Raw genomic sequence first — 12,703 nt, 5'->3', positions numbered from 1 at the left:
AATATTTTTTATTTTTTTTCTGCAGAGGATGTAATATCTGAGAGTAGCATGTGCCTCAATCGACCCAGTAGGCAAAACATCACCGAGGGACCCTAATAAGGAAACGTGTACTGTACCTTGTTGACAAAATTCTAATTTATTTTACACTAGATATTAGTAGGGATGTAACAATAACTGAAATATTTCTCAGTAATATCATGGAGTGTCACAATATATCAAACTACAAGTCTCTACTTAAATTCATTGTTATGGTGCAGCAATAGCTAAAAAAAAAACAGGGAACTACATAGACCATGATCCTTTGGTGGCGTTAATAGAGACTTAACATTAATAACGCTTTTAAATCTTAATTGTACTGTTCAATATCAATGTTTTTAAGTAGCATATTCAGTTTTGTTAGTCTCCACAAATATCACTATAAATATCATACCGTGAGATGCATATCGTGAAAATATCGTATTGTCAAATTTGGATATCGTTACATCCATAGGTATTAGTGTTGTCCTGATACTAAGGATTAAACTTGATATTTGATACAGATTTCGATACCACAATGATTAAAACAAACGCTTTATTTAGACATTAGAAAGTAATTTATTGTAAATTATTGCACTTTCTTTTACACTACATGTCCAAGTAGGTCCAAGTTAGATGGACTATTGACGAGGGTAACCATATCCAAATCTCTCAGTATGATATTTCAACGATATGAATCTCATGGTACAATATTTATTATGATATTTTGTGGAAGCTAACAAAACTGAATTCTTAAAATGTCTAGACAAGACCTAATCCAGAGAAGTAAGATTTCAAAGTGCTTATAACTTCTTATTACTTCTTTATGTAGTCTGCACTGAAACAGAGCAAAGGATCATGGTCTTTGTAGTTCCCTCTGTTTTTTTTTTTTTTTTTTTAGCAATTATTGAACCATAACTGTTAATATAAGCGAAGAGTTCTGTCATTATTGTGGGACTTTTGGCGATACGATATCACGATAGTTCGGTTATTGTTACATCCCTAATATTCACGCTTATGTCCCAAACCAATAAGACGTTTGGAAACATCCGATGACAACTTCTGGTGTTGTTCCCGACACTGGGCTCGCCGAATGACTGTGATAAAACCCATTGACGTAAATGTGATCAGCGATAAAATGAAGACTGCTGTTTGGAATAATCTTGAATTTGGCGCCTCATCTTTTATAATCACATGTACCCAGAGCGCTCGGAGTTGTTTGTCAGTGCGGAAATGATGAAAACTGAGGTGTGGTTGTAATTGTCGATTCGCCGAACATAACGGAACGCTACAATAACATGGAGATGAAGAAAACTGGGCCATTTTCTCATTTTTCTCAGATTTTGACACACTACCCTGAACAGAACCCGCCAGGAAGTTGTCATCGCATGTTTCCAAACGTCTTCCTGGTTTGGGACGTAAACGTGAATAGAGCTTATAGTGATCAGAAATCCTAGTCTATGTGGTCTTATACTTGCTCTGATACAGCTCAAGATCAGTACAAATAATTATAAAACTATTCAGGGAAGGTTCATTTCTGTCATGTGACTTTTCTAGCACTGATAGCTTCGATATACTAGTTTTATCATTGATTTATATCTGATTTTTCAATACTTTTAGCAATGCATCACCCAGGGACCCTGATCTAGATCTGTATTCGGGGAAAAATATTTATGATGCAATATTATATGCTTTAAATTCATTTCAAGTGAGGCGAGGTGCAACATAGTTCGTCTAAAACTCACTGGCCCTATCTCGCAATGTAAAGAATGTACTACCTCCGACCTGAACTTAGAATGGAAAACTGGACTATACCTTGTTGACAAAATTCAGGGTCCTTTACTTTTTATTTTCCCTTTTTACATGAGCGTTACTTATAAATATATTTGTTTACGACCCGAATCTCTCTCGAATGTCAACACTTTTTATCGTGAATGTCATTTTCTTTAGAGTTTAAAATTATCTCAATGTTAAGAATGCAAAAGAATACGGTTGTTGAATTCAGTGGACTCTACTAAAAATATTTGGATTATTTGTCTGGTCAGACTAGGAAATACTTTTCTATACGTCAAAGTTTTCCGTGTACAGCAGCAGTGCAAAAAATGATAACTCGACAAATTGAAGAACTGTTTTTGAAGACTTTTAATACCAAAATACAGTTATTAAGCCATTATTTACATATTTTGTTTAGTTTTCTTAAAATTTCTTAAATTTAAAAGATTAGTTTTAAACCCAATTTTTTTTAACCCGCTTGGAATTTCAACCACATTTCGAGAAAAGTATACACATTTTTTTTTTCGAAATTTGGTTAAAAAATCTCCCAAACGAGTTCATTATTTTTCTTTTATCAGTCGTTAAAACTGTACTATGTCACTTTTTTGGTCTTCCACAGTCATCTCTTTCTCACGGAGACTAGCAAGGGACACCACCAGGCCAACTTACTTACAGGTCAGATCTATGGAGAGGAGAGGAGGGCCTGCTCACAACAGCGCAAGTGTTTTCGAGCGATTGATTTTGATTTAATTGAATATTTGCACGATGGATAAGTGGAACACCATACTGTGGAAATGCAATAACATCTCCACGGTGACGAGCAGATGGCAAACCCAGCCTCCATGAGAAAAGTTACGTAATGCAGCTTTTAAGTCTCAAATACGTTTTAGTTATATTTGTTTGATTTAGTTTGCAAAGGTTTTTTATTGTTGCAGAGTCGGTCTCAAGCGCAAAGACACGACTGCAGCAGATAAAACCAAACACAAAACATTACCACTGTTATTGCTGTATCCGTGGTAACCTATATTTAAGGTAGAGGTGTGTTGCTATATGGGCCAGAGGATAAATAAAACATGGACCGATCCACATGTGCTGATGTAGCAGCTAAACACATTTGCATACGCTCTGTCTCCTTTTTGATTTATGATGCCACCTTTTCTGTTACAGTACGACCTGCAACGTGGAGATTCTTCCGCAGTTGCAAGTAAAAAACTTTGTCTCTGAAGTACTTTTTGTCAGGACTTTCCCTTCTGGCTGGGTTTGATCCTGGTTAAAGGTACGCTGTGGAACTTTTGTCCGTGGAGACGTCTTTGCCTGAACTGTAAGACATTAAAGAGCACATACAGTATTACGCTGTTTTCCGATCTCTGTTATAATGTTGTTTCCTCATCACAAACAAACCTGGAGCATATTTAGGCTGAGTTCGTCTCTCAAACATGCAGTTCCACCTTGTGATGTCATATGGTAATACAGGAAGTACTTCAGTGGCCACGTTTACATGATGTTTTTAAATTCTGAATTCATTGTTCCGAATCAAACAGTTCGGAATTAAAATATTCTCCTTCGAGTTTACACAGAAATAATAATTCCAGATTTCCATTACAAGGAAAACACTTGAAACTGGCTTTATTTAATTCTGCTCAACGTCTGGGGGTGGGGAAGGGTTCTGATTAAGTTAACATCTTCCAGAAGAAAACACACACTTCAGCTGCTACCGGCTTTTCTGTCATTTCGGTTTGTCGTTACGCCACAGATACAAACATGATACAAACTTTTTTCGCGGTCGTTCTGATGATTATAAAACAGCAGCTTCAGAATTATATCATCACTCTTTACATCTGTCAGCTGAACTTCGTACTCTCCTTGTTCAAAATTTTCCACTACCTCTTTGAAAAGGTTCGTGTTTTTATGCTTTCTGCCATCCACTCTTTTTAATATTTGTAGTTCTCCCAGCGCACTTATTTAAAAAAATGTATTTGGTTCGAGACCAACATTTGCTCAGGGCCTAGTTTTTGCAGTGCGTCATCGCATCAGAAGGGCGACCCAACAAACATTTGCTGAACGACCGGAATTATTTTTAAGAAGAATAAACCTCTACATGATCGAGGAATAAATTAATTCGGCTTTAAAATCAGGAGTAAACCATGCACATACTTCAGAATTAAGCTTATTCAGAATAATCCTTAGGAATTGAGTGTTTACATGGTCTTTTTAAAGCAGAATAAATTTTTACTCCAAATTAAATTATTTTTAATCAGAAGTAAAGCTCTCATGTAAACGTGGCAACTGTGTTTTTAAACTCTGTACACCTACACTAGAATCATTTGGATGATTTCAGCCCTGGAATTGCCAGTCTCTACTGAACTAAAAGTAAAAGGAGCTGTTATTAACTTGGAAAAGTACCACTACATGACATCACAAGGTGGAACAGAGCATTTTGAGTTACGCAGATGTAGACAGACTAATAAACCAGGATTATTCGTGTGTGTGAATGAAACAAAACACAACTCTGGGTATGTTTTTGAGGAGGTAACAACATTTAAACATGGCTAAAAGCTCACAAGAGTCATTTTTGTGTAATATAGGACCTTTATAAGACTCCGTCTCCATAGAAACAAAAGGTGACACCTCAAGGTCAGGTTACAAATCAGTAGGGCTGGGCAGTAGAAATTGCCGATACAGATACATGCCTCGATACATTGGCCACGATATGATACATATGATCTCAATACATTGAGGTTTCGATTCGATACAATTCAGTGCAACATATTTCAAATCAATTCGATACCGGTCAGAAAAATAAAGACTAAATCATGGCGTGATAATAAAAGTCTTTGTTAAACTACTTCTTGTTCAAAGTTCGTATGAAACACACTGATTTTAATCCTCAAAACAATGAAAATGTCAAATGTGTCGCATAAAAGAGTTTCCTTCCACTAAACAAGCAACAAAACTGTAGCACTGTCACAAAAATAATTTAGTAAAATATACCAAAAAATACTCGTGGCGATATATTGATACAGCAGCCCATGATATCGATACTGTATCATCACATTAAATGATATGGTATATTGATATTTTGATATTTTTGCAGGCCCGTACAAGTCAGATCTGTGGAGAGGTGACGTTGCTCACGGTAAGAATTCAGATTTATCAATGTATTTAAAAATGAGCAATAAAAATCCCAGTTAAATGAATATGTTTAATATCATATCGTGAAATATTCCAGGCAACGCAAGAATATCTCTTTGGAAACTACAAGCACATGACTTCCTTCCTTCCAAAAAGTTACACTGTGGAGCTTTAAATTAGTTCCTTCGGCGATGGTTTCAATAATGCAGCGAGTTAAGACTGTACACGGGCATTTTACTCCAGGTCTTGTGAGCGTCTTTTACCTTTCCTGGCGCAACACCGGTCCAAGAATGTCTGGAAACGCTTTTTAGTGCAACACCAGCCCCATGTTGCAACACCGCTCCCTGTTTAGTCTTTAACACGTTTTTGACAAACCGGGGCATATGTCTTCGCGCCGTTCTGGCTGCAGATAAAACTGGACACAACTTCAGGTGCAGCTCTGGTAATTACATGATTTGGTGACACACGCTGGATCAGGTGCAGGAGCAGACTTCAAATGACAGAGGCACATTTTGGACAACAGTAATCAGATAATTGGGCCACACTTTCAGATGCATCACTGCTAATTATTTCATTTGGAGCTCCCTTCTGCTCTAACGACACCAGTAATTAATCTAGACTTAGACTTAGACAAACTTTACTGATCCACAAGGGAAATTATTTGGACACAGTAGCTCACACATCACAATAGAATATAATAAAACAGAGTAAAAAATATAAATGGTAATAATTAGGGGTGTAACGGTACATGTATTCGTGCTGAACTGTTTGAGTAGTGGACGTTTGGCAGGGCTGTGCACGAGTGAGTTTGCGCAATTAGTGAGTGTTTACATTTTGCCACTACATGTGCAGCTACACAGAAGGATCAACTCTTTAATATCCACGAGGGAAATTTGTTCATGTTTCCCGCAGCGCTTTATAGTTAGGGCAGCCACCTTAACAATAATTGCCCCCCGCCTTGACTACGTCCAAACCACGTGAATCCTCTCAAAACTACGGTCGTCAAAACCCCTTTCTTCACTTTCGCCTTTTGCCAGCGTGTAATCTCCGCCCTTATTGACATTGTAACTTACAGCAGATCAGAAGTGGATTTATCTGTCCAGAAAATATGAAGATTGAGTAAAACTTCACACTGAAACTGTTAGTGCTGCACTTTACTTTTTGAAACGTTTTGTTTACTGTTTACAAGGAATTCATTTTTTTTTATAATATTTCATACATTTGAGAATATTTTACTTAACTTACTAGTATTACCAAGCAGCACATTGCATTTATTTTATTTTCCCGTTTGTATAATGTTAAAACAAATTGCTTGTATTTTATTCCCATAATGTATCGAAAAAGAACTGAACCATGTCCTCAAAACCCTAAGCTCTAAATAAGTATCAAAAAAAGATAGATAAGTGTCAAATTAAATATAATTATATAAATGTAAATGTACAAGTCAAACTGAAATACAAAGATAAGTAATAAAATGTAAAATCTCGGCTTTATACAAAAGATCTTCTAAAATCTGTGTTGTTATTATTGGAACCGGTCCTGGATTAATCACAGAGCAGCACTGTGGTCACGCCCAAAGTAAACCAGAACTAAACCAGAACTAAACCAGGACTAAACCAGACTAAACCAGAACTAAACCAGGACTAAACCAGGACTAAACCAGGACTAAACCAGAACTAAACCAGACTAAACCAGGACTAAACCAGGACTAAACCAGAACCAAAACCAGAACTAAACCAGAACTAAACCAGAACTAAACCAGGACTAAACCAGAACTAAACCAGAACTAAACCATGACTAAACCAGGACTAAACCAGAACTAAACCAGAACTAAACCAGAACTAAACCAGGACTAAAACAGAACTAAACCAGAACTAAACCATGACTAAACCAGGACTAAACCAGAACTAAACCAGAACTAAACCAGGACTAAACCAGAACTAAACCAGGACTAAACCAGAACTAAACCAAGGAACTAAACCAGAACTAAAACCAGGACTAAAACTAACCAGAACTAAACCAGACTAAACCAGACTAAACCAGAACTAAACCAGAACTAAACCAGGACTAAAACAGAACTAAACCAGACTAAAACAGAACTAAACAGAACTAAACCATGACTAAACCAGGACTAAACCAGAACTAAACCAGAACTAAACCAGGACTAAAACAGAACTAAACCAGAACTAAACCATGACTAAACCAGGACTAAACCAGAACTAAACCAGAACTAAACCAGGACTAAAACAGAACTAAACCAGAACTAAACCATGACTAAACCAGGACTAAACCAGAACTAAACCAGGACTAAACCAGGACTAAACAGAACTAAACCAGGACTAAAACAAAACTAAACTAGGACTAAACCAGAACTAAACTAGGACTAAACCAGAACTAAACCAGGACTAAACCAGAACTACACCAGAACTAAACTAGGACTAAATCAGAACTAAACCAGAACTAAACCGGGACTAAACCAGGACTAAACCAGAACTAAACCAGGACTAAACCAGAACTAAACCAGGACTAAACTAGGACTAAACCAGAACTAAACTAGGACTAAACCAGAACTAAATTAGGACTAAACTAGATCTAAACCAGAACTAAACCAGGACTAAACCAGGTCTAAACCAGGTCTAAACCAGAACTAAACCAGGACACTTTGACATGATCAAAGTCCAGTAGAAGCTCGGTGTTTTTGACAGAAGTGGACTTTAGGAGCAGTAGTTTCTCCAGACGAGCCGAGGAGAGGACGGCAGATTAGACTAAGGGGCCGGACTCATCCACACCAGGCCCACGCCAGCGCCGCTCCGTGTTTGGGCAAAGCACGTCATCGCTCATGTTGCACTGCTGTGGTAAAATCTCTCTCTTTACTCTCTTCCTCTCTTTCTTTCTTTCTTTTTTTTCCTTCTTTCTCACCCCCCACGCAAAGCAAATCCTCAGAATAGTGCCACTGGCCGACCGCCGCTACACAACGCAATAAACAAAACACAGCCTCTTCCTCTTTTCTTTTTTCCCCTCCTCTCCGTCTCTCCTCTTTTTTCACCGTCTCCATTAATCGTTCTTCTCTTTTCTTCTTCTATCCATCCAATCTCGCTCTGTTTTCTCTCGCCGTCCTCTCTCCTTTCTCTTTATTTTTCTTTCAATGCCCTTTCTTTATTCACTATCCATCTCTCCGTCTGCCCACATCTCCGTCTTTATCCATTCATCCTTTTTCTCTTCGCTCTCTTTTCTTTCTTTCTCTCCTCTTTTTTTATCTTTACTTTTCTTTCATTGCCTTCCCGTAACCTCTTTCTCTTTCTCTCTACGCTCTCGCTTCTTGGACTACCTACCTCCCCTGCCTATGTCCCTGTCTTTACTCCTTCTTTCTTTTTCTCTTTCTTCTTTCTCTCGCTCTCCTGTTTTTCTCTTTATTTTTCTTTCAGTGCCCTCTCTTTCACCTTGACTTTCTCTCTACTCTCTCTTTCTCTCTTCTTTCACTATTTATCTTGTCCTTCTGCCTCTACATCTCCGTCTTTATCGCTTCTTTCTTTCTTTCCTCTCTCTGTCTCTTCTTCTCTTTACTTCTCTTTCAATGCCCTCTCTTAACCTCTTCTTTCTCTCAACTCTCTCTCTTTCTTCACTCTCTATCTCTTCACCTTCTGCCTACATCTGTGTCTTTATCTCTTCTTTCTTCCTCTCTTCTCTCTCTCTCCTCTTTTCTTTTTGTTCGCTTTCAGTTCCCTCCTAACCTCTTCTTTCTCTCTACACTCTCTCTTCTTTCACTATCTGTCTTCATCCCTTCTTTTTCTCTTCTCTCTCTCTCCTTTTTTCTCTTTACTTCTCTTGCAGTGCCCTCTTCTTCTTTCTCTCTTCTTCTTCACTATCTCTCTTCATCCCTTCTCTTCTTGCTACTTTCTCTTTCTCTCTTCTTTAACTATCTGTCTCTCCTTATTCCCACATCTGTTTTTATTCCTTCTTTCTCTCTTCGCTCTGTCTTTTCTTTCTGACTCTCTGCTCTTTTCTCTTTACTTCTCTTTCGATTCCCTCCTAACTTCATCTTTCTCTCTACTCTCTCTTCTTTCACTATCTGTCTCTCCTTCTGCCCACATCTGTCTTTATCCCTTCTTTCTTTCTCTCCATCTCTACTTTTCTTTCACTCTCCTCTCTTAACCACGTATTTCTCTCTTTCTCTCTCTCTTCTTTCACTGTGTATCACTCCTTATGCCCATATCTGTCTTTATCCCTCCTTTCTCTCTTCTCTCTGTCTCTTGTTTTTCTCTTTCTCCTCTTTTCTCTTTATTTCTCGTTCAATGCCCTCTCTTAACCTCTTCTTTCTCTTTGCTCTCTCTCTTCTTTCACTGTCTATCTCTTCACCTTCTGCCCACATCTCTGTCTTTATCCCTTCTTTCTCTCTCTTTGTCTCTTCTCTCTCTCTCCTCTTTTCTCTTTACTTCTAGTTCAAGCTGTTAACCTCTTCTTTCTCTTTACTCTCTCTCTTCTTTCACTATCTATCTCTCCTTCTGCCCCATCTTCGTCTTTATCCCTTCTTTCTGTCTTTCTCTTGGTCTCTTCTTTCTTTCTCTCCTCTTTTCTCTTTCCTTCTCTTTCAATGCCCTCTCCTAACCTCTTCTTTCTCTCTACTCTTTCTTCTTTCTCTCTCTCTACCTTCACTATCTCTTCACCTTCTGCCCACATCTCTGTCTTTATCCCTTCTTTCTTTCTCTCTGTCTCTTCTCTCTCTCTCCTCTTTTCTCTCTCTCTTTTTCAATGCCCTCTCCTAACCTCTTCTTTCTCTCTACTTTCTCTCTTTCTTCTTTCGCTATCTCTCCTTATGGCCACATCTGTCTTTATCCCTTCTTTCTTTCTCTCTTCCCTCCTTCTCTACTTTTCTTTCACTGCCCTCTCTTTACCGCTTCTTTCTCTCTTCTCTCTGTCTCTTCTCTCTCTCTCCTCTTTTCTCTTTACGTCTCTTTTCAGTGCCCTCTCTTAATCTCTTCTTTCTCTCGACTCGCTTTTCTTTCACTACCTATCTCTCCTTCTGTCCACATCTCTGTCTTTATCCCTCCTTTCTTGTCTCTTCTCTCTCTCTCTCTCCTCTTTTTACATCTCTTTCAATGCCCTCTCCTAACCTGTTCTTTCTCTCTACACTCTCTATCTCTTCACCCTTTGCCCACATCTCTGTCTTTATCCCTTCTTTCTTCCTCTCTTCTCTCTCTCTTCTTTCTCTCTCTCCTTTTTTCTCTTTGCTTCTCTTTCAGTGCCCTCTCTTAACCTCTCCTTTCTCTCTACTCTCTCTCTTCTTTCACTATCTATCTCCTGCCCACATCTTTGTCTTTATCCTTTCTTTCTCTCTTCTCTCAGTCTCTTTTCTCTCTCTCCCTTGTCTCCTCCCTCTCTCTTCACTACGTCCTGCCTTTCCTCTTTAACTCTCCTCTCGCTCCATCTCTCTCTCCATCCATCTCTGTCTTGTCTCTCTTCTCCCTTTCCTCTTTCTTTCCTTTTCTCTCTCCTCTTTCTCTCTCTCCTCCACTCTCTCTGTCTCTCTTTCTCTCTTGTCCTTTTTTTCTCTCTGTCGCTGTAGCTCGAGTAGAGAGAGGAAATCCATGCTCTTAGTGTTGACTTTGGAAATCAAAGCGGAGCAGCGTTCAGACGAGGGGGAGGACGGAGTGGTGGGAGAGAGAGATAGAGAGGGAGGGAGGGATGGAGAGAGAGGGACGGAGAGAAAGCGTTGTGCTGCTGCTGCTGTGGGTGATTGGTATTGACAGGACTTGTTCTGTACATTGGGGTAAACAGAGTCTGCTCCAGTGGGATTATTCACACACTTGTCGACACCAGCGCAGATTTCACTAAGAGACACTTCAAACGTGCCTCCAAACATCAAGAAAACACAATCAATTATAGAACCATGGACTGTTCATATAAATGGACACACCTCACACACTAGTCGCCACATTCCAAATGGGAAGTTTGCATGCGGCTTTTGACTTATATTGGAATATTGTCTCTCTTCTCTCTGTATCTGCTGCTGTGAGCTTCATCATATTGGTCAAAAAATGTTTGTATTAACCCGCTCTACGTGATCCTTTTTTTTTTTTTTTTCTTCTTCTCACTATTTCGGTCGTCAAAAAAATCCTATTCCTAATCTAGAGCCTGACTCCAAATTCGCTCCTGTAACCGTGATCATCGTGTTTCATTTGAGTGTCGCTGATGCTACGTTTATATGATGACGGTCTGAACAGAAGACGCAAAAGTGGCGTCGCATCTTCTTTTTTTGTTCTGCATTTAGATGAGTGTTTTCAGGAGGAAATCTGCGTGCATATGGTGATGCAAAAGTGTGTGAAATCTGATTGTGTCTGCATGCCAGGCGGCTAGATGGTGATGTAGGTTAATAATGTAATGTAAACAGTTAATAGTCAATGAACCTGTCCAGGGCACTGGTGCTAGTGACTAGACACTTCACCCACATTGCCTTGTATGAAAGTGGTGTGTGTGTGAGTGATGGTGGTGGTCGGAGGGACTGTTGGTGCCTATTGGCATGGCAGCCACGCCTCTGTCAGTCTGTCCCAGGGCAGCTGTGGCTACAACAGTAGCTTACCATCACCAGGTATAGAGTGAATGAATAATATGCTGAATGTAATGCTCTGTAAAGCATCTGTGTGACAAAAATGTCTGTGAAAAGCACTATATAAATGGGGACTTACCAACATTGTACTTCTTCTTGAATAATACTTTTTTATTGAAGTAGCAGTGCTCTTACTTGAGTAAATTGTGTGGTTACTCTTCCCACTGTGAGTAAGTTTAAGTGTCAAAAGCTTCATGTTGACAAAATGAAATGATTCTAAACCATTTGTGCATTAATTATTCCATGTTTTGTCTCACTACTCTTACTTGATCAGCATTTTTCCTTGGACCACATCTTGTATTTCCACTTGAGCAATATTATTTTCAAGAAGTGGGACTGGGATTTTTCCTCACACAAGTCTTCTCCTGACGCCGCTACATGTTTCATTACTCGGTTTGCATGAGCTGCCTGTCGTACCTAATGTTGACAAAGATTTGCAGCCATTCGAGTCTCAGCACATAAAAAATACACAAACTTGTTTATGCCCCTGACAAGCCATGGAAAGCACGATCTGTAACGCGGTGAACATTAAAAAAGATTGCGCTTTGTACCGAGCAGCAATTGCAAAACAAATTTCCATATTAGCGTCCCTGGAATAGTTCGCCTCTTCTGGGTACGACGGGCCGGCGCTGGGGCTGGAGATTTGTCGGCCATCTTGAATAGGTAGCGAGGGGGGAGGAGCTGGAGAGGGGCCATTTGTTTTGATGAGAGTGGAGCAGTGAGCGGAGTTAATTAATATAACATCCCTGAGCACACAGAAGAGAGGAGGAAGAGGAGGGAGAGGGGAGGACCAGAGCATCATGGGAAAGAAAGGAATACAGTTACAGTAAAGGTTGTGATGAATAAGCGTTCTGTGGGTCATACGGACAGAGTTAAAATGACCTTTGACCAGAGAGTTATAAGTTCAAATCCTGTCCAAGCATTCAGTTTTGTTTTGTTTTATTGTGTGGAGTTTGCGTTTAATTAGTTTCCACCATTTCATGTTTGTTTTTACTCTGTGCTGTAGGACTTTTACTTTCTAAAAATGAACACAAGTTGATTTTAAATGTAGTTAATATGTTTAACTGAGATTCAGGAGCAGGACCACGTCTCAGCCGCCCTCTCTTCCTCACCAGCGAACCACAACTCACCTCGACCACACCTCTAATCAATGTTGAGGAGTAATGGATTACATGTACC

This window comes from Boleophthalmus pectinirostris, unplaced genomic scaffold, assembly GCF_026225935.1.
Source record: "Boleophthalmus pectinirostris isolate CB_2022bp ecotype Guang Dong unplaced genomic scaffold, ASM2622593v1 HiC_scaffold_20, whole genome shotgun sequence".
Lineage (NCBI taxonomy): Eukaryota > Metazoa > Chordata > Actinopteri > Gobiiformes > Gobiidae > Boleophthalmus > Boleophthalmus pectinirostris.
The sequence above is the reverse complement of the archived record's forward strand: the minus strand, read 5'-3'. Positions refer to the sequence as shown.